Source organism: Pan troglodytes, chromosome 6 (genome assembly GCF_028858775.2).
Source record: "Pan troglodytes isolate AG18354 chromosome 6, NHGRI_mPanTro3-v2.0_pri, whole genome shotgun sequence".
NCBI lineage: Eukaryota > Metazoa > Chordata > Mammalia > Primates > Hominidae > Pan > Pan troglodytes.
This window is the reverse complement of record NC_072404.2, coordinates 36,315,641-36,341,672: the sequence shown is the minus strand read 5'-3', so window position 1 is coordinate 36,341,672 and position 26,032 is coordinate 36,315,641. Positions and strand designations below refer to the sequence as shown.

The 26,032-nt window shown below is 44.7% G+C and overlaps 1 long non-coding RNA gene across 10 annotated transcripts in view; it reads left to right on the top strand.

Annotated features, from left to right (window-relative positions):
• The window catches only part of LOC134810422 (uncharacterized), a 61,048-nt gene that overhangs the window by 22,478 nt on the left and 12,538 nt on the right, over positions 1-26,032 (top strand). For 4 of the 10 annotated variants that reach the window (XR_010158406.1, XR_010158415.1, XR_010158413.1 and 1 more), the window contains 6 exons: positions 1,546-1,702; positions 6,473-6,740; positions 8,345-9,007; positions 18,210-18,289; positions 18,909-19,070; positions 19,604-19,749. This is a non-coding gene — a long non-coding RNA (uncharacterized LOC134810422). Of the gene's footprint in view, positions 1-1,545; positions 1,703-6,472; positions 6,749-8,344; positions 9,008-18,209; positions 18,290-18,908; positions 19,071-19,603; positions 19,750-26,032 lie in introns of all 10 variants that reach the window. The other 6 variants (XR_010158407.1, XR_010158408.1, XR_010158411.1 and 3 more) reach the window with 6 other exon arrangements.

Below are 26,032 nucleotides of genomic sequence, written 5' to 3'. Positions count from 1 at the left end.
GCTGGGTGGCCAGCTTTTATTCCCTTATTTGTCCCCACCCACATCCTGCTGATTGGTCCATTTTACAGGGCACTGATTGGTCTGTTTTACAGAGTGCTGATTGGTCCATTTTACAGAGTGCTGATTGGTGCATTTACAATCCTTTAGCTAGACAAAGCACTGATTGGTGTGTTTTTACAGAGTGCTGATTGGTGCATTTACAATCCTTTAGCTAGACACAGAGTGCTGATTGGTGCATTTATAATCCTTTAGCTAGACACAGAGCACTGATTGGTGCATTGTTATAGAGTGCTGCTTGGTGCATTTACAATCCTTTAGCTAGACACAGAGCGCTGATTGGTGCGTTTTTACAGAGTGCTGATTGGTATATTTACAATCCTTTAGCTAGACACAGAGCACTGATTGGTGTTTTTATAATCCTCTAGCTAGACAGAAAATTCCCCAAGTCCCCACTCGACCCAGGAAGTCCAGCTGGTTTCACCTCTCACTAGTAGGAGGAGATTAAAAACGAATGCCAAATCAAACATAAAATTATAGAAATCTATCATAGGATTATATTAGAAGACTGACTTTATTTATATAAGTAGTTCTAAATTTAGTCTGCCTTTTAACTGGATCTCTGAGCTCTGGGCAGAGCCCACACTGAATCCCGGGTCTCCAAAAAGAGAATTATTATGAGGCTAAGACCATGTGATGGTTTTATGAGTGCACTCTCCTTTTTTTTTTTTTTTTTTTTAACAAAAACGTTTCTCTAAGTGTCTGAACTACTCTCTTCCTAACTTTAATCACCCAACAGTAACCTCTGTTGTTACTCTTTGACTAAAATAATTATTTTAGTTAAAAAAAAAAAAAGAAGAAAGAAAGAAACCAGGTAACACTATACAAAAGGAAGCAGTGTAAGATCTGAGACGAAATTTTCTGTTTTACACTCTTTGAGTTCCATAAGGAGAAACAGAGGTTGCTCCCCAAAAGGGAGTCTAGTGCCTTCTCTGTTTTCTTTAAGGAATCCCAGGGTGTTAGAAACTATTTTAGATTCCTCATGCAGCACAGGGTGGCAAGAGAAAGAAGAGGCAGCAGAAGTAAAATGAAGAAAACAGAATTTGGTTGACGGAGAAGAAAAAAACTTTTGCTCAAAAAGTTGAAGGAGAGAAATAAAGAAGGCCTTAACTACACAGACACACACACACACACCCCTTGGATGTTAGCTTTTATTTAAGCTTTTAGCCACTAAGCTCCTTAAAAAAAATACCTTCAAATCTCATTACTGTATTTTAGCTAGTACAAACTGCTGATATTTCAAAAGTAATGCAAATACCAAACCAGAAAGGGCTTGATTTAGGAACCAAACTTAGGCAGTCATAATGAAAATAAGGACAGAATCTTAGTTTCCAAACTGCAGTGCTGGGGGGACAACCATTGCTCTTTCAGTTTGGCCTGGTTAGCAAAAGATGGCCTTGTTATGTAAATAAAGCCCCTAAGGTAGTCAAAATCAAAAAAAATTTTTTTTTCCTTTTGCTACCTGCTTTTTTCTTTTTTCTTTTTCAGTTGCAGGAATTTAGCCAATTCAGAGATCTTGTTCTCCATAATTTGGAATTTTCCTTCGGATTTGATCAAGTTGGATAGAGTTGGTCAAACCCAATGGGAAAAAGATGAAAACAACAAGAAACAGAAACAAACAACAACAGCAACAACAACAAAAACAGTTAAGTGAAACAAACAAACAATCACACAATTTATGTGGTCACTGAGTGCTCTAATAGTAAGGAGAAATTAAGACCAGCTGGCTGTTAGTCTTAACTCTAGCCAAGACAAAACTCCAATTCAGCTACTTACCTAGTAATGAGTCTCAGGCTGAAGTCTGCTCTCTCTCATCCTAGAAGCAGGAAAAAACTGAAACTCATCTTCCCTGTTGGAAACGAGCTCAAACTCCAGAAAGGAGTTACCTGCCTTCCATCATGATGGAAGCAGGAAAATTTGCCTTCCCTGTTGGAAGCAAGTAAAACTCCAAAAAGGAGTTGCACAGCAAAATAAACTTCAGATCTCAACAAATTTGGGGAGATCAGGGATTCTCTGGGGGTGGGGTGGCTCCCAGGCCTCAGCCAATTGTCCTATTGGTTTCAGCCATAAAGACAGCTCAGGCTGCTACCACACACTGATAGGAGATTTGTCAAAGGTCGGGGCATCTTCACTCAGAATCCCTCTGTGATTACCAATTGTGAACACAAAATATCTGAGATGGGTCTCAGTCAATTTAGAAAGTTTATTTTGCCAAGGTTAAGGACACATCCGTGACATAGCCTCAGGAGGTTCTGTTGACATGTGTGCAAGGTGGTTGGGGCACAGCTTGGTTTTACACATTTTAGGGAGACATGAGATATCAATCAATATATGTTAAGACATATATCAGGTGGTCCAAAAAGGTGGGACGACTGGAAACAGGGAGGGGGCTTCCAGGTGATAGGTAGATAAGAGAAAAACAGTTGCATTCTTTTGAGTTTCTAATAAGCCTTTCACTGAATACACAATTTACAGGACTAATCACTTAAGCCTTAGCCTGGCTCAGTGAAACAACAGGGCAAAGGAAGCAATCAGCTATGCATTTGTCTCACGTGAGCAGAGGGATGACTTTGAGTTCTGTCTAGCTATCTTGTTTAGGAATATAATGAGAGGCAGGTTTGCCTCCAGTTTCCAGATTGACTTTTCCCTTTGGCTTAGTGACTTTTACTTTGAGGTCCCATGATTTATTTTCCTTTAACATTTACAAGGAGAAGTGAAGAAATAAGTAAATTAGAGAGCTAGACGGATGGAAGTTTACAGTTAGAGAGAGTGGGATGTTGAAGGTAATACTGGTTGCATATTTCTTATCCAAAATGCTTGGGACCAGAAGTGTTTCAGATTTCAGATGTTTTCAGATTTTGGAATATTTGCATTATACAGGTTCAGCACCCCTAATCTGAAAACCTGAAATCCAAAATGCTCCAATGATTGTTTCCTTTGAGCATCACAATGGTGCTCAAAAGGTTTTGGATTTTAGAGCATTTCAAATTTCAAATTTTCAGATTAGGGATAATAAACCTATATCTCAGAAATGGTACATTTCTGAATAATGACAAATTGTCATTATTTGCCATGAGAATTGTCATTAATGTGGGTGGAGATGGGGATGATTGTAGGTCAAGAGATTGAAGCAGTAGGGCAGGCTTGGGTGTTAGTACGGCCCTTCATGGGAATGTGTTGATGTCATCCAGGGTCACGGGAGGCTTCTGAGTGGGAAGGAAGCTGAGCGCCTATGGTTACAGTCTTCACTGATGAAGGCAGACAGTAGGAGGTTGGCAGATGGTGGGCACTGACTAGACTGGAAGTGCCAAGAACTTCAGTGGAGCAAGGTTTTACCCAAGACACAGAGGTTGTGGTCTAGAGCAGCCCAGGGATGAAGGATCACCCATTGGAGAGGACTGTGGGGAAAACAGAGCCCTGGGAGATGAACCAAGCATCAGTTGAGGCTGGAACAGTTAAAATGTGTACATCAAATTCTCTCCAAGGACACTGTACCCTTGGCTGAAAATTCCCTCCTTAGTCTATTTCCCATCCCAAATTCTACCCATCCACACTGTGGCATCCTAGGTCTCTGTAGCAGCTGAACAAGCAGGCCTCCGTAACAACTGTTTCAGCACTGACTGAGTGGTTAAGTTAAATATTAAAAGTTGAAAGAGCCAGTAACCTTATACAAAGGCTGGAATAGAACAAAAGCCCACCGCAAGTTTTTGCCTAAGTCTTTCCTGTGCCTTGAACCATGACAAGAGGAGGAAGGAATTCTTAACCAGACCCATTTAGGATTAAGTAAGTTTTTATTGGCTGGGTACGGTGGCTCACACCTATAATCTCAGCACTTTGGGAGGCTGAGGCAGGCAGATCACCTGAGGTCAGGAGTTTGAGACCAGCCTCCTGGCCAACATGGTGAAACTCTGTCTCTACTAAAAGTACCAAAATGAGCCAAGCATGGTGGCGGGAGCCTGTAGTCCCAACTACTCAGGAGGCTGGGGCAGGAGAATCGCTTGAACCCGGAAAGCGGAGGTTGCAGTGACCTGGGATCACACCACTGCACTTCAGCCTGGGCAACAGAGTGAGACTCCATCTCAAAAAAAAAAAAAAAAGAAAAGTTTTTACTGGGGGTCTGAAGACACAAGTTTTATTGGAGGTCTAAATGAACTCCTCAAACCTCCGTGATTTAGCAGGAGATGTGATAAGGGTAATCACCCCAGCACTTGGACCCATCTAGATTCAATACATTTACTGAGGCTCCAGAAGAAGGTCTTCACACCTTAGTTATGGATTAGAAGAAGTTAATCACTTATGTCTTTAGATGAATGCACACTTACATGTAGACATATAGCTTAGAAGGTATATAAGCCCTGGAAAACTTTGTAATTTTGAGTTAGTCTGGTGATATATTCCAGGCCTTCTCCCTGTACCCGGTTACAAAAATAAACTTCCTTCCTTCCCAGTTCAACTGCATCTTGTTATTGGGCCGCGAGAATCAGCAGCCTGACCCTTGGCTTGGACCAGGAACAACATGGTCTCATAGAGCTCATCCCATGTTCCAAAGGGAGATTAAATGACAAATTAAGATACCCCAATAATAAAATGCCAACAATAAGATGCCCTACAGTGTAATAGAAACAATGTACCATTATGAAATTCCCAGTAGGCAATGAAAGCTCAAAGACTAAATTCACTTGCCATTTCAAGATAAAAAGAAAATTTCAGGTCCAAACTTTTTTCCTGCCTCAATTTCATATTCTGATCAGGCTCAGCCAGAGGATGTCTCAGTATTTAGACAGAGTGGAGGTTCCTGCGGCACCATCCTGGAGAGGTGTAACATTCTCTGGGTGGAAAAGGTGAACTCTGCTCTCATATGCTATCTACTTAAAGAGTCTGGAATTAATAGGGCACCAAAGATGATCACAGCTCTGTCTCCACATCCACCAAATGTAGAAACCAAATCTGATAACTAAGTCATTTATCAGAGACTCAGTGGTACCCAAGTGAGGAAGGGCCACTGGAGACAATCTTGTTTTTTTCACCGGGGCTGGAGTGCAGTGGCGCGATCTCCGCTCACTGCAAGCCCCGCCTCCCGGGTTCACGCCATTCTCCTGCCTCAGCCTCCAGAGTAGCTGGGACTATAGGGGCCCGCCACCACGTCCAGCTAATTTTTTGTATTTTTAGTAGAGACGAGGTTTTACCGTGTTAGCCAGGATGGTCTCGATTTCCTGACTTCATGATCCACCTGCCTCGGCCTCCCAAAGTGCTGGGATTACAGGCTTTAGCTACGGCGCCCGGCCATTCCCCTCCCTTTTCTGCTAGGCTCACTGAACTATTAACGAGCAAAAAGTAAACTTCCCTTTTCTTTGAGTTATTATACATTTTGGGTCTATTTGTTAGAGCAATGCGCTTACCCTACTATACTCTCCCTGGGCCTTGTATGATGAAATTGGTAACAGCCACAAAAACTGCATCTGGGACACAGGAGAAGGTGGTAGAGGGGAAAATAATCTGACTGACAAAGATTCTGTTTATAGGTGACTTTTTAGGATTGTGGAGTTAGGCAAAGCTGGGATCACTCACACAGCCTGATAGGGGATTTTCCTACGTGAGTGGGCTGACCTGGTGGTCCTGGTTACACTGCCCACCAGCCTTCTGGTGTCTCTACTAGGAGTAAGGTGCCTTCTGTTTCTCCTCCAGGACCCCACACCTCCAGACCCTGCTGAGGGAGGGCCACCCATTTCTAGTCCCAGCTCCTACTCTAACTATCCGTGTGACCTTAAACAAGGCCTTTCCCCTCTCTGGCCTCAGTATCCGCCTCTGAATAATGGGGCTGGGCCTGCCGACCTTCTGGCCCTTTTCTGCTCTGTGAGTTTGTGAACTTGTGATAGGGAGACAAGAGTCCTAGGAAGGAAATAGAACTTGTGATAGGGAGACAAGAGTCCTAGGAAATGGAAGGAGAGCACGTTTCACTCTGTCCAGCAGAGGGCAGCAGCTACCCACAAATCAACAGCCGAGCAAAGCCAGGGCTGTGTGGGAGCTATGCACAGGTTCTGCCTCCAGAAGCCTTCAGTGCCAGCCTCTGAGCCAGAGGGTTCCAAGCAGAAGAGGTCCTCCAAGCCCCTCTCAGCTCTTACTTACGGCATCCCAGATGCCCTATTCCTCTTCTGCAGAGAGAAGGTGGGTCAGCCACTAAATGGTGCTGGGACCTTGCAGTTTGGTGGGAAGGAGGAAGCTTACTCAAGCAAGGAAGATGAGACAGGCAGAAACCCACGCATAAGTCAAAAGCCCCTCCAAAGCGAGGTGTTGTTCCAGGCTGACAAGTGTCCAGCAGGGTGGACTTCAGACTCCCTGTTAGGAACTGAATTGTGTCCCCCAAAAAGATAAAGTCACCCCAGGGTATGACCTAATTCAGGAAAGGTCATTGCAGATGCATTTAATTAAATGAAGATGAGCTCATGCTGGAGTAGGGTGGACTCTGAACCCAGTAGGACAAGCGTCCTTGTTAAGAAGAGGGAAATCTGGACACACACAGAGCAGAGACCGCCGTGTGAAGATGGAGGCAGAGATCGGAGAGATGCTGCCACATGCCACAAATGCCTGGGGCTCCCAGAAACTACACGGAGCCTCCCCCAGCGGCTTCAGCAGGAGCATGGCTCGGCCAACACTTTAATCTTGGTCTTCCAGCCTCCAGAACGGTGAGTCGGTGAGTTTCTGTGGTTTAGGCCCCCCAGTTGTGGTTGTTTCTTACGGTAGCCCCAAGAAACCAATACACTCCCCCGTCCACTTTCCACGGCAGAGGTTGGGCGTCACTGAATCCCACCTCCACAGCAGGTTTTGCTTGGACTGCACAGTATTTATTGATGCTGCTGTTGGTTTTAATTTCTAATGTGTGTGCCTGTAGCTGTACCACTCCTCCTGATGACTCACCTGGCTCCTGCGGGCATCTGAGATGTGGTTTCTGCTCCACACTTCCTGGGGGAGCAGAGGAACTCCTCAGCCTCCTCTCAAACTTCTCTCAGGTTGTGCTGTTCACTCCCTCCCCAGGCTTCCGGTCCACACGGACAGCTCTGACCCCGAGAAGATTCTTTGTCTTAGACAAACATCTGCCTCCCTGTAACTTCGGTTCACCTGTACTTGCTCTGCACTCCAGGGCCATACAGAACCCCTCTGCTCCCTCTGCCCTTAGCCATTGGCTCCTAGGAGACACTTGCTTGTCCGGCCGTCGCTTTAAACTGTCTAGTTCCAGCTCCCTCAGAACTTCCTCAGTGATGCAGTTTCCTGACTGTCATATTGCCTGGATAAGCTCCAGTATGTTCAACTCCCTCTGTGGTTCAGCAACCAGGACTAAACAGGATTCACCTGATGCACATTCTAACCAGAGTCAAGAGGGCAGAAGCATCGCCTCCTGAGTTCCAAACTCAATATCTCAATTGTAATCCCCATGTGTCAAGGGAGGGGCTTGGTGGGAGGTGATTGGATCATGGGGGCAGTTTGCCCCATGCTGTTCTCATAATAGTGAGGGGTTTCTCACGAGATCTGATGGTTTTATAAGGGGCTCTTTCCCCTTTGTGTACCCTCTCTCTTTCCTGCTTCCTTGTGAAGAAGGTACTTGCTTCTCTTTCTCCTTCTGCCAAAGCATGACTTTATAATTGTAAGTTTCCGGAGGCCTCCCCAGCCATGCGGAACTGTGAGTCAATGAAACCTCTTTCTTTTATAAATGACCCAGTCTTGGATATTTCTTTATAGCAGTGTGAAAATGGACTAACACAGATATTTGGCAGGCATCCAGTAGTCTTCGATAAACACAACCACCATCTAGTGGCCAGAACAGCCTTATCGGGCCCCACTGTTTGCAGTGAAAAGCTGTTCCTTTCCTCATCCTTTACAGGGCCAAGCACCCAGCATCCTGGGACAGTGGCCCCGTGTGCCCAGCTTTGAGGATGAGCTCATGCCTGGTTGCTCTGGGTGGAGAAAGGGGAGAGTTGAATCGACATCCATATGTATAAATCTCCTTTTGTGCATTTAGAATCACGTCCTTAGAATAAATTCCGATCAGTGGCATTACTGAAGCAAATTGTATCAAAAATGCAAAAAAGACCCATTTTTCCAAATTGTTTTCTAACAAGGAAGTCATATTGTTTACTTTTTGATACTGTTCTTTAGAAAACGATGCATTAGAGTTTTACATTTCATATAGTGTGTTCTATTTATTTTATACTTTGCAATTTCTGTAATTTTTAAGCACTGTTCTTCCCATACTAGAGGCTCTGCTCTAACTATTCAACTCTGTTTGTCCTAGTTTTCCTAAAATTCCCTTTTCCACTGGTGTGTGGTGCAAGATGAGGCACATTTTCCATGGATGGTGAACAGAGGGAGGAGCCTTTTGATCACAACCCGGTCACCCCACTTCTAAGCCACTGTGCCTCCAGCCCCACAAGACTAAGGAGAGAGAGCGCAGAGTGGTGGAGAGTGAGCTGTGCTGGGACCGTTGTTTCCGTAACCTCGTTTTCTGTGTCCAGCTGACACACCTTCAAAGCGGCATCAGGTCCTACACTGTAGCTTGCAATGTGCCTGTTTCCAGAAACCAAGGTGAAAGTGCTTTTAGACAGTGTTCCCATGCAAGAGTCCCTTCCCAGCTTTTTTCTGGAAATGCATGTTTCTCTGAACTCTGAGTCCCAAGAAAAATCATTTGAGACATCAAGAAAATGGGGGAAGTGCTAAAATTGTGTGGGAATTCAAGCTTAACAATAAACATCAAGACATTTTTGGTAAAAATGAATCCACTGACATCGGGGAGGAGCAAGAGAACAGCACGCTGACACTGGGTCAGAGGCTAAGACCGACATTTCTGGGAACCACTCCCGGAAGGGCACAGATGAGACACTTTCAGCCTCTCGTCAGCCAGCCTGGCCTGTAGCTGCTGCACGTTATGAGTGTGTTCCTGGCATGACTGCTTCTAACAGTGAGTTTTCTGGCAAATCAAATAAATACTAATAAGTCTGTATGCACATTATACTTTATACAAATCCTATGAGTGATGTTCCAGAAATAACAAGTTTTGAAGGCAAAATAAGTCCTTAAATTGGCAACTTTGACACATAATTCCATGTAGTAGTTAATCTTGCTAGAAGATCCCAATGTTGTTATTCTAATACAATCTGATAATGTTCACTGGCATTTTCCACTGTTGGCCTCTTTACTATAGCCTACAGTTGTTTGTTTGTTTATTTGAGATGGAGTCTTGCTCTGTTGCCTAGGCTAGAGTGCAGTGGCGTGATCTTGGCTCACTGCAACCTCCCCCTCCCAGGTTCAAGCAGTTCTCCTGCCTCGGCCTCCCTAGAAGCTGGGATTACAGGCACGTGCTACCACGCCCAGCTAATTTTTGTATTTTTGGTAGAGACGTGGTTTCATCATATTGGCCAGGCTGGTCTTGAACTCCTGACCTCAGGTGATCAGCCTGCCTCGGCCTCCCACACACAGTGCTGGGGTTACAGGTGTGAGCCACGATTCCCGGCTGCCTACAGTTCTTTGTAAAGCAGACAAAATAGTTTCATTTTTTAAAGAAATGAACATATATGAGGCAACCTGTACCTAATTTAGGAGTTCAGAAATTCCCTGGACTGCCTATACATTTTGGTTTCTCATTCCTAATTCCCAAAGATTAAAATCTGTCAGGAATTTGGAAACACTGAATCACAGGCCAAAATAGGACCATGTCTCCATTCATTCATTCATTCAACAATTATTTATTGAGCGCATGCTGTTTTTCAGGCACTGTGCCACATATTGAAAATAGAGTAGTGAGTAAGACAAAGTCATCACTTTAGGGAGTTTATATTTTAGAGGAGAGAAAGACAAATAAAAGTGTTTAGGCTGGGCATGGTGGCTCACACCTGTAATCCCAGCACTTTGGGAGGTCAAGGCAGGTGGATCACCTGAGCTCAGGAGTTCAAGACCAGCCTGGGCAACAATCCCATCTCTAACAAAAACATAAAAAATTAACCGGGTGTGGTGGCACATGCCTGTGGTCTCAGCAACTTGGGAGGCTGAGGTGGGAGGATCTCTTGAGCCTGGGAGGCAGAGGTTGCAGTGAGCTGAGGTTGTGACACTGGACTTCAATCTGAGTGACAGATCCCATCTCAAAAACAACCCTGGGCAGGGTGTGGTGGCTCACACCTGTAATCCCAGCACTTTGGGAGGCTGAGGCAGGCAGATCATGAGGTCAGGAGATTGAGACCATCCCGGCTAACATGGTGAAACCCCGTCTCTACTAAAAATACAAAAAATTAGCTGGGCGTGGTGGCGGTTGCCTATAGTCCCAACTACTTGGGAGGCTGAGGCTGGAGAATTGCTTGAACCCGGGAGGCGGAAGTTGCAGTGAGCCGAGATTGCACCGCTGCACTCCAGCCTGGGCAACAGAGTGAGACTCCATCCCAAAAAAAAAAAAAAAAACTCAGAACTGTTTAATACAATGTACTGGCAAGTGGTGATGAGCACTATGGAAACGTGAAGCAATGTTTGAGTGCAGCGAGTGAAGCGGTGCTGTTTTGTATGTGATTGTCATGAGGACCCCTCAGAAGAGTAGAGAGCTGAATGCAGTGAGCATAGAACCTTACTGAGGCCTGGGCAAGGCTCTTGCAGACAGCAAACTGCCCTGAGGCAGGACTGTGTTTGGCGTGTCCTGGAAACAGGAAAGAAGCCAGGGCCTCTGGAATGTGGTGAAGGAGAGGGAAAAGTAGGAAATGAGGCTGGACAGAGAGGCAGGGGCCAGAACATATAGGGCTGTGTAAGTCACATTGAGTTCTTTAGATTTTCCTGTAAGTGTGGATGGGAAGCAGTTGGAGGGTTTTGAGGAGGGGTGGTGTGATCTGACCCGCATTTTAGAATCATCCTGTTGGCTGAAGTGTGGAGGAAAAAAGCAGGGGGCAGAAGTAGAGGTGAGGGGCAGCCAGTTAGGAGGCTACAGGAGTAGCCCAGACCAGACAGGAGGGTGGCTCGGCCCTCAGAGATCTTGGTGGGGCAGATTAAAGAGTGATCAAGTTAGAGCTAACAGGACTTTTTGTTTTTAGACTGGGTCTCGCTTGTTGCCCAGGCTGTAGTGCACTGGTGCAATCATGGCTCACTGCAGCCTTGACCTCCTGGATCAAGGTATCCTCCCACCTCTCAGCCTCCCAAGCAGCTGGGACTACAGGTGCACGCCACCAAGCCCAGCTAATTTTTGTATTTATGGAGATATGGGTCTCACCATGTTACCCAGGCTAGTCTTGAACTTCTGGGCTCAAGCCATCTGCCTGCCCTGGCCTTCCAAAGCATTGGAATTACAGGCCTGAGCCACTGTGCCAGGCCAGAGCCAACAGGACTTACTGAGAAATTATCTGAGAGAGAGGGGTCAAGGAAGACTCCCTCTGTTCAACCAAGCAACGAGGTGAATGGTGCTGCTGCTTCCTGAGATGGGGAAGACTGTAGAGGAAACAAACCAGGAATGACAAATCAGTAATTTAGCTTCGAATACATTAGGTTTGAGATGTCTAGTCTGTACCCAAACAGACCACACTGTGGCATCTGGGCAGCAGGATCTGCAGAATCCAGCAGGATGGATGCTGATGCCAAGCTGAGTAGACAGTTGGGTCTGTGAGTCTAAAGCTCAGGGAAGACCTCAGGGTCTGGGAAACAAATCTGGAGATCATCACCCTGTCCATGAAAGCCAAGGGAATGATGGAAGATACTATGAGAAAAAGTGAAGAGAGGAAAGAGAAGAGGTCCATGGAAGGAGACCTGGGAGAATCCAACCTTCGATTAGATCAGGAAGAGGAGAAGGATCCAGTAAAAAACTCTGAGAAGTCTCTGGGAAGGAAGTCTTCCTTCCTTCCCCTGTACCAGGAGAGGTGCTATCCTAGAAATTAGTAAAGAAACAGTTTTTGATGGGGAGAGCAGGATCACCTTTGTCAACTGCTGCTGCGAGACTTGGAAAAATAAGGACTGGGAAGAGAGCAATAGAAACTTTGAAAGCCATTGGTTATCTTGACAAGAGTTGTTTCTGTGGGGGTGGTGAGAACTGGAGCCTGATTGGATGGGTTCAAGAGAGAATGGGGAGTTCTAGCCAAGAAGGCTGATGAGGATGAGTCAAATTAAAAATGTTTTCTTTTTATGAGTCCTCTCATATTTACTGATACAACTGATATATTTGGTCTCCATTCTGCCACATTACTTTATATTGATCATGTACTGTATCTGCTATGTTTCCCCATGCAATGTTATTTTTTTACTTTAAAAATTGTATTTATAAAGGTTTGTAATTTTATTCCAGTGGTTATTTTATATGTACACTTTTTTAAATGCTTTTAATTTTTTTTTTTTAAGACAGGGTCTTGCTCTTTGCCCAGGCTGGAGTATAATGGCATGATCCTGGCTCATCAAAGCCTTGGCCTCCTGGGCTCAGTAAGTCCTCCCACCTCAGCCACCTGAGTAGCTGGGACTACAGGCATGTGCCACCACAACAAACTAATTTTTTTGTATTTTTTGTAGAAATGGTGTCTCCCTGTGTTGCCCAGGCTGGTCTCAGTCAGGCGATCCAGCGCACAAGCAATCCTCTCACCTCAGCCTCCCTTGGCTCTTACTCTTATTTTCGTGTTTAAGCTTTTACTATCTGGTTTATAAATACTATAGTATTCTTCATCTCCCATCCATTGCTCATACAACAATCTAGGGGCATATTCCGTTTTTCTCTTTCTATTTCCCTTGTCCCATTTTTGAGTTGCACTATTTCCTTATCATCTCTTATCAGCTGAAGCTCATTCTCTAGTATACCGTCAGAAAACTTTTTATTTTTTGCAAGGGGCCAGATAGTAAATATGTTCAGTTTTGCAGGCATGCAATCTCTGCCACAGCTCTACCATTGTAGAGTATAAGCAGCCATAGACAATATGTAAACAAATGGGTATGGCTGTCTTCCCATAAAACTTTATTTGCAAAAACAGGTGGTGGGCCAGATTTGGCCTATAGGCTAAAGCCCTATCTTAGAGTAGCAGCAGATAAGGAGACAGAAAAACTGTACAGGAGGTGAGAGAAAACTGGCAGGAGAGCTAGGGGGATATTGACGAAAGAGGAGCCCTTTAAATCTTCCAGGGGTAGAAAAAATGAAATTCTTTGATGTTACTCAATAGTTTACCTGCTCGGAAGGAGGAAAGGTGTCTCTTCCATCTCAGGGTTGGCTCGGCATCCATCCTGCTGGATTCTGCAGATCCTGCTGGCCAGATGCCACAGTGTGGTCAGCTGAAAGTGATTTGCTCATCCTGAAAACAGCAGGTATAGAAAGCGCTCTTTCAGCGCCATGGCAACCAGATCGTGTTTTTCTAAAAAAGGATCAGATCAGCGGGTGTGTCCCTCCAGGCATTGATCCATTAATATGCACTGAGCTCATTTCAGAGCCAGGCCCTGGGCTGAGTGCTTGGAATACAAAGATGCAAAAGGCTAAGTCCTTGTTTTTAAGGAGCTCATAGACTGGAGGAGGAGGCAGACGTGCACAGTAAACAGTGTAATCACACGTCATCAAAGGAAGGGACACACAAAGGGCTGGGGAGCATCTCCTCCTCTTTGGGAGAAACTGACCTGGAGACCTAAGGTTGAGCTGACAAACTGGGATGGGTCAAGGAAAATGGAGAAGCTTGAGAGCTGTGGCAGCTCCGTGAAATGGCAAGTATGGCCAGAGGATGGCATCTCCAGGGTGCCGGAGATGGCCATGGAGAGGCACTGAGGCCAGGCCATGCCGGGCCTCTGCTGCCTCTGCTGTCACCAAGGTCAACCACAACCTAGTGCCCAAGCCAGTGGCATTTTCCAGCCTACTTTTACTGATCCCTTCTTTTAGAAAATGCTCCCTTGACAGTCTGATTTTCATGGTATCATGATCCGCTATCTCTGATGTGTCCTCTGTACATCCAGCTGCTCTTTCTCACTCTCTTATTTGTGCTCTCACTTCCTTAAATTTTAACCTTCTTCTCGTGCTGCACTTTCTCCAGGTATATGAGAAACCTCTCCATTTTTCACTTTCATTTGCATTGCTCTTTGCCTGTTGGCCTCAATTTCTCCTACCACAAGATGAGCCCCTCTACGTATCTAAGAATGTGGCCTCAAGAACCCCAGTGTGGCAATCCCAGTGAAAAGCCTTTTCCCAGTACTCATCTCTCCATCCTGGGGAAGGCATGGGATTGCTTTTGGTTGGTTGTGTACCTACCCTGGGACACAGCACTATTATCAGAGTGATGGGCCAATACAATATATGGTGAGGGAAATGAGGTTCCATGATTGGCCCCATCAGTCACAAGGATGGAAAGGCAGTTTCCTAAGACAGATGTATCAGGCAGGAGAGAGGAGCTATACAATGTCAACAGGGAAAGTGTAATATAAATAATCATGAACTAATAATAGAGGGTTAGCCACTAAGGGATAAAAAGAAGTCTAAAGGTTACAGAAACAGGTGAATGGATAAACAAAATGAAATGTTATTCTGCCATAAAATGGAATGAAATTCTGATACATGCTACCCCATGGATAAACCTTGAAGACATTATGCAAAATGAAATAAGCCAGACTCAAAAGGGCAAATATTATATGGTGCCACTTATACAATGTACCATGAATAGTCAATCCATAAAGACAGAAAGTAGAATGGAGGTTTTCAGGAGCTGGAGGAAGGGGAGAATGGGAAGTTATTGTTTAATGGGTGATACGGTTTGGCTCTGGGTCCCCACCCAAATCTCATCTCAAATTGTAATCCCAAGTCAAGGGAGGGACCTGGTGGGAGATGATTGGATCATGGAGGTTATTCTTGTGATAGTGAGTGAGTTCTCATGAGATTTGATGGTTTAAAAGTATGTGGCTCCCTTCTGTTTCTCTTTTTCTCTCTCTCCTGCCACTTTGTGAAGAGATCTGCCTTGCTTACCTTCACCTTCCACCATGAGAGTGTTTCCCAAGGCCTCCCCAGGCACACAGAACTGTGAATCAATCAAACCTCTTTTCTTCATAAATTACCCAGTCTCAGGTAGTATCTTTATAGCAGTGTGAGAACAGACTATTACAATGGGTATAGAGTTTCACCTTGGATTGATAGAAAAGTTTTGGAAATAGATAGTGGTGATGGCTGCAAAGCATTGTGAATGTATCTAATGTCACTGAATTGTACACTTAAAAATGGTTAAAATGATAAATGTTATATATGTTTTACCACACACACAAAAAAATGCAGGCCAGCCTGGCCAGCAGGGTTTAACCCTGTCTCTACTAAAAATACAAAAATGAGCTGGGTGTGGTGGCACATGCCTGTGATCCCAGCTACTCTGGAGGCTGAGGCAGGAAAATCTCTTGAACCTGAGAGGTGGAGGTTGGAGTGAGCCGAGATCGTGCCACTGCACCCCAGCCTGGGCAATAGAGTGAGATTCCATCTCAAAAACAACAAACAAACAAAGAAAAAACAGGAATCGTGGATATAGGGGCAGGCACTAGCTCTAGGGCTGAAGCAGAGAACCCAAGGAAGGAACCAACTTGGAAAAAGGTCTCCCCAGGAATGAGACTCAGATGCCGTTGGAGATGGTGTGGCTAGAGCCCGCAGGATGGCAGAGAAGTTTGTTGTAGTGCTTGAGGCCGGGCTGGCATGCAAGAAACCCGTGCACCGGTGGGGGCAGCGGGGTGGGGGCTGACAACACTCACTGAAAAGCTGCCCTCTGAGGTGCAGGCACTCACTAGGACTTCACCCGTGGTATGTTACTGAAACTCAGGGGAGCCAACTGCTGGAGAATTTATGAGACACACTATGCCACCATCTGGGGCTTCAGCAGCGTTTGGTGAAAACCTGCCTGTGGGGTTGCTGTTAAATTTGCTGGAGAGCTGACTGAGGTGCTAGCAGAACTCCTTAGGAAATCACCAGGATGAGCATCCCTGGGTGCCCCATGCACCAGTCAAGAGCAGGAGCAAGAGGAAAGGAAGGTAGCCTCTTCTTCCTGCAGTGTCTCTCCAGAGCCCTCCATTGACAGCACTTAATATTGTGCTAGCAGGCAAAGAAGTGTTTACAGGATTCAGCTCCAGTATCACAAAGGAGGATAACGAAGAGTGGATTTGGAATTCAGAGGCTCTAAAGTGATAACTGTCACAGCCCACCCCTTTGGCTACTCAGTTTCCATATGCACCCTCCTACACATACCTGAACTTCTATATGACAACGAACAAAACACAGCTATCCTTCTTACCAGGGAAAATATTCCTACCCTTTCTCCCAAATGAGAAGATACTCAGTGCCAACAACAATTTTATCTATCTCTGGCTATATTCATTACTCGAATTTGATCACAGTCCCTCTAAATATTCTGTTACCAAAAGACCAAATTGTAAAGCTAACCTCCAACAACTGGTATATAAACTAATAAAGGGAAGAAGGAGAGAGAGAGAAAATGGATGGCATTTTCCCATCACCCATCTATCAGTGGGAAAGAACTCTGGGGAAGTGCTCTTGAGGAAATATCTTTGGGAAGAATCCCTGATTGGCCCTACTTGGGTCATGTGTGTTGGAATCTGTGAAAGTCGGGAATTTTGCCCATCTTACAAGCTAGTAAGCCTGTTATGGTTTCATGGATGCTGGCAGATGACATGAGACTGGATCAGAGACAAAGGACTACACTACTCATGGCAGAACAAGTTGCACGAGGTTTGTGTTAGTTAGCATTGGTTTTCCTTGTCCCCAAGTCCCACAGGGGTGATGTGGAGGGGCCCAGGTGGTTACTGTACACGCAGTGTGTTTGTACTGCAGCTAAGGAACACTGAGCTTGGGAACATACAATTTAATAGTAAGTGGTGAGCAAGTCTGCCCTTTGTCTGGGGCAGGGGGATATTGCTTTGTCAAGGCTGTCTACTGCAAACACAACCCTGAGAAATATCTCAAGCAAGGAACAGTCAGGACCTTGCATTCTTGTCATCCCCAGCAAGAGCATGCAGAGACAATCAGAGCCTGTGGCAAATTGCCTGTCACAAAAATCCACCACAAGGCCTGACAGATCCTTGGCCAAATTCACATTTTCCCATGAGTATGCTACCTCATCAGCTGCTCTGATTAGTCTGACCAACAGAGGGACCAAATCTGTTTAATTTGATTCCTATCACATTTAAAATTAAGGCTGCTATTGACAGGACTTCAAGCAATACAGTGCAGCAAGTCTGCCATATTGATCTCACCCATGTCCCCAGGGTCCCGGGCTCAGCCAACTGTCTAAAAGTTCTGGGGGCGAGGGAGACCAGTCATTCTTATTTCAGATAGCTAGGATAAAATCTAATATCAGTCTAGTATTCATTATGACCCACTTATGGGAGTTTAGATTCACTGATATCATTGCCAGTGACTACAGGAGGCAATGTAGGGAGCAAAGACCCTCATCCCTGATGGAAGGACATTCATGGCCTCTCCCTTTCAAAGAGACAATCCAAAGGGGAGCAGGTCACTCTAGTTTGGAATTTGTTGTTAAATTTTATTTGAATCATCATTGCATTGGTTTGGTTAGGTAAGATGGTTAAATTTTATGTGTCAACTTGGCTGGGTCATGGGACTAAGATATTTGGTCAAACATTACTCTGGATGTTTCTGTGAGGGTGTTTTTGGATGAGATTAACATTTAAATCATTGGACTTTGAGTAAAGCAGATGACTCTACCTAATGTGGATGGCCCTCAGCCAATCAATTGGAGGCCTAAATAGAACAAAAGACTGACCTCTTCCAGGCAAGATGGAATTCTGCCAGCACATGAACTTTGCACTTGAACTGAAACAGTGGCTCTCCTGGGTCTCCAGCCTGCCAGCCCCCACCCTGCAGATTTTGGACTTGCCAGCCTCCATAATCATGGCAGCCCATTCCTTAAAATAAATCTCACTCTCTCTCTTCCTCTAGAATATACATATATATATATATATATATATATACACACACACACACATATTATATATATTTTATATGCACACACAAAATAACAGATAGATAGAGATCATATTAGTTCTGTTTTTTTGGAGAACCCTGACTAGTCCTAGTTGCCTTTCTTTTCTTTTTCCACTTTTCTTCTGAGCTCATGTTCCACCTTCTGATATCTTAACATCATTTCCCTGAGCTCACTTTATCCTTTTCCTTCTTAAAGGTGACCATTTCATTAAGTTTTTAAGTGCCTGGTAATTGCTTGGTTATGACCGGTGTCTGCTCCATGGCAGCCTCTTCCTGGTGAGTATTCCACATCTGCCATTGGTTTTTCCTATCCCTTTCCTACATTTGCAGAGATCCTGCATGTCTTCCTTTTTGATGACTCATCTTTGAACAAGTGGAATTTTTTTTTTTTTTTTTTTTGAGACAGAGTCTCACTCTGTCGCCAGGCTGGAGTGCAGTGGCGCAATCTTGGTGCACTGCAACCTCCGCCTCCCGGGTTCCAGTGATTCTCCTGCCTCAGCCTCCCAAGTAGCTGGGACTACAGGTGCCCGCCACCATGCCCAGCTAATTTTTTGTATTTTTAGTAGAGACGGGGTTTCACCATGTTGGCCAGGATGGTCTTGATCTCTTGACCTCGTGATCCACCTGCCTCAGCCTCCCAAAGTGCTGGGATTACAGGCGTGAGCCACCACGCCCGGCCAAACAAGTGGAATTTTTCCTGGACCAGCTCTTTGCTGGTCATGTGGGAGGAGTTGGGGCTGTGTTCCAAGTCAGCTGGAATTTTTCTTATAACCCAGGATTTTACGTGTGAGCTTGATCAGCCTTTACTTCTCAGCTTAAGCAGGTCTGGGCATGTTTGGCAACCTGGCCTGCATGATGAAGATTTCCATAATTTGGTGTTCATCTATTTATTCAGTTTTTGCCCTAATGATGAAGGAGGAAGTTTACATCTTGCTCCCTGGGGACAGGCAGAGATAGTGTGTGCACTTCCATCCTACAAGGACCAGATCTGAACAGTCTGGAGAGAGGAGCTGTGGTGGCAGCAGACAGATCTCTGCTTCAGGGGCCAGGTGTCCAGGTGAGACGCCACAGCGCGGCAGAGAGAACAGAGGCTTCTCTGCATGCCTGCCAGGGAATTGGCACCATGTCAACAGAAATCTTAGGTTACAGGAACAGGAACCAGCCCTGACTGACGTGTGCAAGCCTGGAGCTTTCCTTTCTCCTTGCACTTCCCACATGTTCCCCACATAACCAGCAACCACAGAGCCACCCCCTGCCACCCAGCAACTCCCTCCTGAGCTAGAAACTTGTAAGACTCAGCTAGGAGTCTGAATGATTGGATATCTAAAGCAAAGAATAATCTAGTTTGTAACATGGGATCAAAGGAAGAACTGAATATCCACAATCTGTAAAAGAGGCCACTTTGGAGATTTCTATGCCTCTCAGGGGCTCTACCTCAGGATGGCTCAGCTGTAATTATCTTCGGATTCCCATACAGATCCAACTTCCCTGGAAAGAGAAAGTCTCATGTTTGTTAATAATATGAGGAAAGAATTAAAATATATCAGCTTCTATGGGCTAATGTCATTTATTTTGACTTTTCTTTTGTAGAAGAAATGCTGAGGCAGTGTCACGCTGGTGTCTGTCCTCCTTACAGAATGCCTGAACAGTTCCATTGACTCAAAGTGAAGATCAAAAGAACCAAAGGACAGCAATAGCCAAGTGTAATCATCAGTAACCCTGTGTTCTATCCACAGGTAAAAAACAATCATCCTCTTCATTATGGGTTTCAATTTTAAATGTAATACATTTTTAGAAATGCCTATTTCCTTTTATAATCTCTTTATATAATCTAGGTTATTCTGGCTCTTAGGTCTTCATTTAGCTACTGAAAAGATTTGATCTCAAATCAATGTTCTAACCACCCATGACCATCTCCCACCTCTCTCCCCGTACAGCCCCCAGCATGAATTCTGGGAACTCAGGTAAAATGCTTTCTGGAAACCTGCCTGTATTAGTCTGTTGTCAAGCTGCTAATAAACACATACCCGAAACTGGGTAGTTTATAAAGGAAAGAGGTTTCCTTTATAGTTCCACATGGCTTGGGAGGCCTCACAATCATGGTGGAAGGCGAATGAGAAGTAAAGTCACATCTTGCATGGCAGCAGGGAAGAGAGAGTTTGTGTAGGGGAACACCCCTTTAAAAAACCATCAGATCTTGTGACACTCATTCACTGTCACGAGAACAGCACGGGAAAGACCCGCCCCCATGATTCAATTACCTCCCATGACACATGGGAATTATAGGAGCTACAATTCACAATGAGATTTGGGTGGGGACACAGACAAACCATGTCACCGCCTAAAACCAACTCAATAGTCTAAGGAATTTGACTGGGGAGAATCTGGAGAGGATTTAATTAATTTGGCAAAAGGATTAGCAGTTGAATCTAATGAGAAAAGAGAATTCTTGGAGGAAAAAAAGATGTTTAGTTACACTGAGAAATTAAAACCTGAAGTAATTGCCTTTGAGATTTTTTTCAGGAAATGAGTATTGACTGCCTACTGTGTGTCAAATTATGTGTTTCATGTCAAAGACTCCAAAGTAGATAAGATATAGGCCCAGCCTTGGGGAGCTCATTGAGTCACAGAGAAAGTTTGAATGTTTCAGAGGAATCATCAAGAACAGGGGATCAGCAATCTATTATATTTTAATTGCGTCTTTTCATGATTATAAAAGCAATGCATGCCTGCTGAAGAGAATTTGGAAAAACAAAGAAGAAATTAAAAATCATCTCTGATCCTGCCACCAGAAATAACCACTGTTAGCAATTGTATCACTTCTGTAGGTCTACATGGTTATCATAATAAGCTCTAGTATTGATTACATGCATCTCATGTACCAGAGATTATGCTAGACTCTCATTTAATCTGTACATTAGCCCTATGAAGTAGGGACCATCATTCTCCTCATTTTACAGATGAGGAAACAGAGGCTTGGAGAGGTTACTCTGCCTAAAGTCTCATAGCTAGCGAGTGGCAGAGATTGGACTCACCCAAGCTTTGTCTTATTCTCAAGCTCTCAACCAACCCGGTGGTGAGAAGAGCCAGCAGCAAAGCCTGTCATCTTTGTCTTCTTTTTTTTTCTAACCTCAAATCAGGGAGAAAATGCCCTTTGTCATTAGAAGGGCAAGGCAATTCTGAAGACAGCCCAGTGGCCTTGTCTCCGATTTGGCTTTCAGGGGCCTGTCTGATACCTATGGAGAGACGAGGGCTGAACAAGCTGTACTCTCAAAACGAAACAAAGCAAAACAAAACTTTAGTCTCTTTAGGGACTCTCTGATAGTAATGCAGAGGGAGAAAGGCTTTCTTTGTCTCACTGGGAGGAAGGTTCCCTACGGAAATTGAAGGCAGTGCCTGTTGACATAGCGCTGCCACCTGGTGGAAATAATGGTGTAGGACATCATGTCCAGCACCACTAGCGCTGAGAGACACTCCCTGGGAAGAGAAATGTTTGGAGAGAAATTTGCAAGAAGTTGGAAGTCTTGCAGTAGCAGGTAGGAACAAGAATTATAACTGCTACTGTGATCCCCTAAGGCTCCTCACATCCTCTTAAGGCTTGGAGAAACTCACACTATGTATATTTTCCTGTATTTTTGAAAAATGTTTTCCTTTATGCTTTGTTGTAATGAAATTACCTCTGATGGTCACATACCTTAAATATTTAGTATATATATGAATACTAAATGTCCATTTTCAGGAGTTAGTTTACCTGCATCTAAAATCAGGAATATGTCACAGAGTAACTGAGCAAAAAGTGCTGTTAGGTTTGTGCATTTCACCCTTTGCCTGGGATGAGAGGACCTCAATCATCTTGGTACTAATGACAGGAAAAGTGCCCTCCTATCCATGTGTATTGGCTACTTGACTCAAGTCTCCTTATTTCCTTTTCTAGCATAACAAAGGATTGTTATTGTTGTTTTACATCTGTGTTAATGAGATAAATAAGTTTAAAATAAAAAGATGTGTACCAGGCAGATGGAAAGGTGAACCATGAAGTTTTTGCCATCTGGATCTTCTGTCAAAGACAGATGAAAAATTCTGCCCAGGGTGTATGCTGAAGAACACAAATACTTAATCTGGAGTTCAAGTATGGGCTTCAAGGAGTCTATACACCCCTGAAATTTTGGGACAGATGGAATGTGTCTGAAGTGTATTCATTTTTCTGGGAGGAAGGTCCAGAGTTTTCATCAGCTTCTGAAAATAGTGCATGCCCAAAGAGAAGGTTCAGAATCATTGCCTGGGGCCTTTCAGAGGGTCCTTCTAATCATGGTGTTCCCTAATGTTAATCAACACCACAAGCACTATTATTATTAAAAGTAAGTGGGTCAGGTGTGGTGGCTCATGCCTATAATCCCAGTACTTTGGAAAGCTGAGGGAGGTGGATTGGTTGAGTCCAGGAATTTCAGACCAGCCTGGCCAACATTAGCTGGGTGTGAAGGCACACATCTATAGTCCCAGCTACTCAGGAGGCTGGGGTGGGAGTATCTTCTGAGCCCAGGAGGTGGAGGCTGCAGTGAGTTGAGATCATGCCTCTGGCACTCCAGCCTGGGCAACAGAGCAGGACCCTGTTTCAATAATGATAATAGTAATCATCATCATCATCATCATCATCATGTCACAAGCTGATTTGAAATAACTTATTTTTATATAAGCACTTGGATTTACATAGGCTTGACTGAGGAATTACACTAGTGATTAAGGGTTCAACCTGGACACTGGTAAGGTAGACCAAGCCACATGAACCCCTGCCATTGGCAGGCCAGCAGCCAGTCCATCCTTCCTCCTTTGGACCCGTGGACTGTACTCAAAATCAGTAGAGGCTCTGTCAGAAGGTCCTGGGAAACAAGACCTGTCCATGGTTTCTTTACCTGAAAGTAAAAATGTTTGATGATATAATTTTTAAGTTCCTTTGAATCATTAAAGCTCACTGATTTAGGAGAATGGCTTTTACAATTTTTCAGCTTTAAACTCCCTCCTAAGTTTCTGAAGATCCTCTTGGGCCACTTCATGGATCTGATTTAAATCTAAAGTCCTAGGGGTTTCAAGGAGAACAGTTTGGAATCTACCATCCCGGGACATTCATTATATTAGTCTGTTTTCATGCTGCTGATAAAGACATACCCAAGACTGGGCAATTTACAAAAGAAAGAGATTTAATTGGACTTACAGTCCCACGTGTTGTTCCCTTTTTGCTGACATTACCCTGTCTGAAGTCCTCTACCCAGGGAAGCCACAAGGCACTGTTCTGGGTGGAGGTGGGTGTGGTGTCCGCTGCGCCATACCCACCAGGACCTGAGGTGGAAGCTGGCCAGACACTGGTGCTCTGCTGGCATTTGGGCTGCAGATTTGGGGCAGGTAATGGGCATGGAGAGAACAGAGCCAAAAGCAGCACAGGAAGATGTGGCCATTCTGGTCTGAGAGAGGCACGGGAAACGACGGTTGGTGGCAGAAGCGTTTTCTAAACTTAGGCTCGTGAACAGCTTTCAAGTCCAGCTCTTGTCCAGATGTTGCCTTATACCACACGCTCATGGCAACCAGACCACCTCTGATTTTTTTGCAACCAGGTGCCTAACACAGCACAACTACATCAGTCAGGATCTGGCAGGAAGCAGGTGACATTCACACAAGGTAACTGACGAAAGCTGCTTTTGTTTTTTGCTTTTGGAGGAAGATGTTGAGAACACCTCCATTTATTAAATTAGCTATAGTAAGTGTAGTTTACATATTGAGGAGAGTTTAATGATAGGAGTTATACAGATGTGACAGGTTTAGGGAATGACCCCACTCAGCTGTCCCCCTTTCTATGAGACCATGCCTCTACCTTCTCCCAACTCCATTCCAGCCCAGATGGCCTTCCTTTGTCTTTCTGTGGGGTGGAGATGGGAATGGTTCTCAGTTCCAGCTAGAATCAATTCAACTGGGGAAGCTTCAAAATACGTCAGTGCCTGGGCCCCGCCCCCAGCATTTCTAATTTAATGGGGCTCAGGTGGGGCCCGGGCAGTGGTGCTGTGTAAAAGCTCTCAGTTGATTCCAACACGCCCAGACCAATTCATTGACACTCTCTGGGGTACAGGGCCTGGGCACTGGTACTTTTTCAAATTTCTCCAGTGCAGCCAGAGCCGAGAAGCTCTGTTTTCTTTCCAAATCTATTGTCTGTTGGGGTGATCAGACCCAACACCAGGTCATGGGGGTGACAAAGTCTGGTGGAGTCAAAGGATTGAGAAATAGTTTGAAAGAGAAAGGTGGGACACCAGGGGGCCATCGCCATTGTGGAGGCTGCGAAGGCCCTGAGCTCTGGGAGCCCATGCTATTTATTGGCAATCCAACAAAGAAACATGTGAGAATGTGGAGGTCAAAAGGACATGTTGCATTAAGCACATGATTTACAGCTGTGATGTTTAGCGTTTATATGGAACATGTTTTGCTACTTGAGATAATGGGAGTAGGAGCCTAGGAAGGCTAGAAGCAAGGAGCCAGCAAGGCTAGACACATTCCAGAGGACATTATGTCAGATATGCAAGCCCTGCCTCAGTTTCTCCCAACACTCAGCTTTTTCCTAACATGCCCCCCTTCTCTTTTTTGTAAAAGAGAAAGTATCATTATTACTAGCTATCATTAGCAAGGTGATTGCAGGCTGTGCAGCCCTTAATTGCCGGTTGGTGATCCAGCTTCATTTTTCTTAGCCCTTATTCAAACCGGAGTCACTCTGGTTTGAATGCTTCCCACATATCTCCACTTTCCCTTTTACAAGAGGACCCTTAATCCTAGGGGTTGCAGAAGGATGAAGGTCCATCTTCTGTAACTTCTTCATGCTGAATAGGGGCGATGATACTCCTGCCTAACTATTAGGGTCTCTGTATTCAGGGTAGAGAGGAGCTCAGCCAGAAAGCATTGGTCTGTTAAGCATCAAGACTCCGGTCAGTCCTTGTTCCATCTTCTCATTCAGATTCAGCTGGCTCATGGCTCGTACTGGGGAACCCAGTCCATGGTTAGGATCCATGGGTCCCTCCAGTCACCCATTCCATGGTCGTACACATCTTGAGGGCATCCACATGGTTCGTTCATCTCCTGCAAAAACACAAGCATACCCTCACCCCCACATTAGTAAATCTACTGAAACAGAAGCAAAAACTGTTGTGGCTGTAGCTGGGAGGCCACTGATATTGAGAAACAGGCCCTTCCAACAGAAGGCACCAGGAAAGCAAATCAAGGCTTAAAAGCAATCCTTAAACCTTCAATTTGCACTGTACAGGTGGGTCCACTAGATGCTGTGGCTCATGATAGATCTTCAGATGTTTGGTGAGCACCCATACAGGCACCTGATCATCACCTGGAGAGACACAAACAAATCCTCTTCCTCATATTAAAGAATGGAATTCTTGTGCATCAGCAAAGACCACAGACACCAATGCTTCTGCCCTTTAAGTTTAAACGACCAAAGAGTCCTACTGGAGAAAAAAGAAAAAGCATTTTTATCCTTACCTTCCCCCCCTCTATTCCTTTTATATTTGCCCTTTGAGCCATAGCTAATTTCCATAATTCAGAATGTTCTCGCCTGTCCCTGCAAGTCTCTGCTAGTCTTTGCTAGTCTCTTCTTTTGTACCTCTTTAGGGCACTGACCTTATATTGCTAGTCTTTGCTTTTGTACCTCTTTAGGGTGCTGATTTTATATTGCTAGTCTTCATCTATCCCTATCTGTCCCTGTGGTACCTGTGAATTCCTGCAAGTCTCTGTCTCTATCTCTATTTATCTCTATCTATCTCTATCTCTATCTATCTCTATCTCTATTTATCTCTATATTTATCTCCCTTAGCTGTACTTACTTATCTCTACTTAGACTTACTTATCTCTACTTACTTACTTGTCTCTACTTATCTCTACTTACTTATCTCTACATCTTTCCTGGAAACCTTTTTTATGACCCTGAGTAGAGCTCAGAAATCCACCCTTTAAGCTTCACCAAGAGAAAAACAGGGA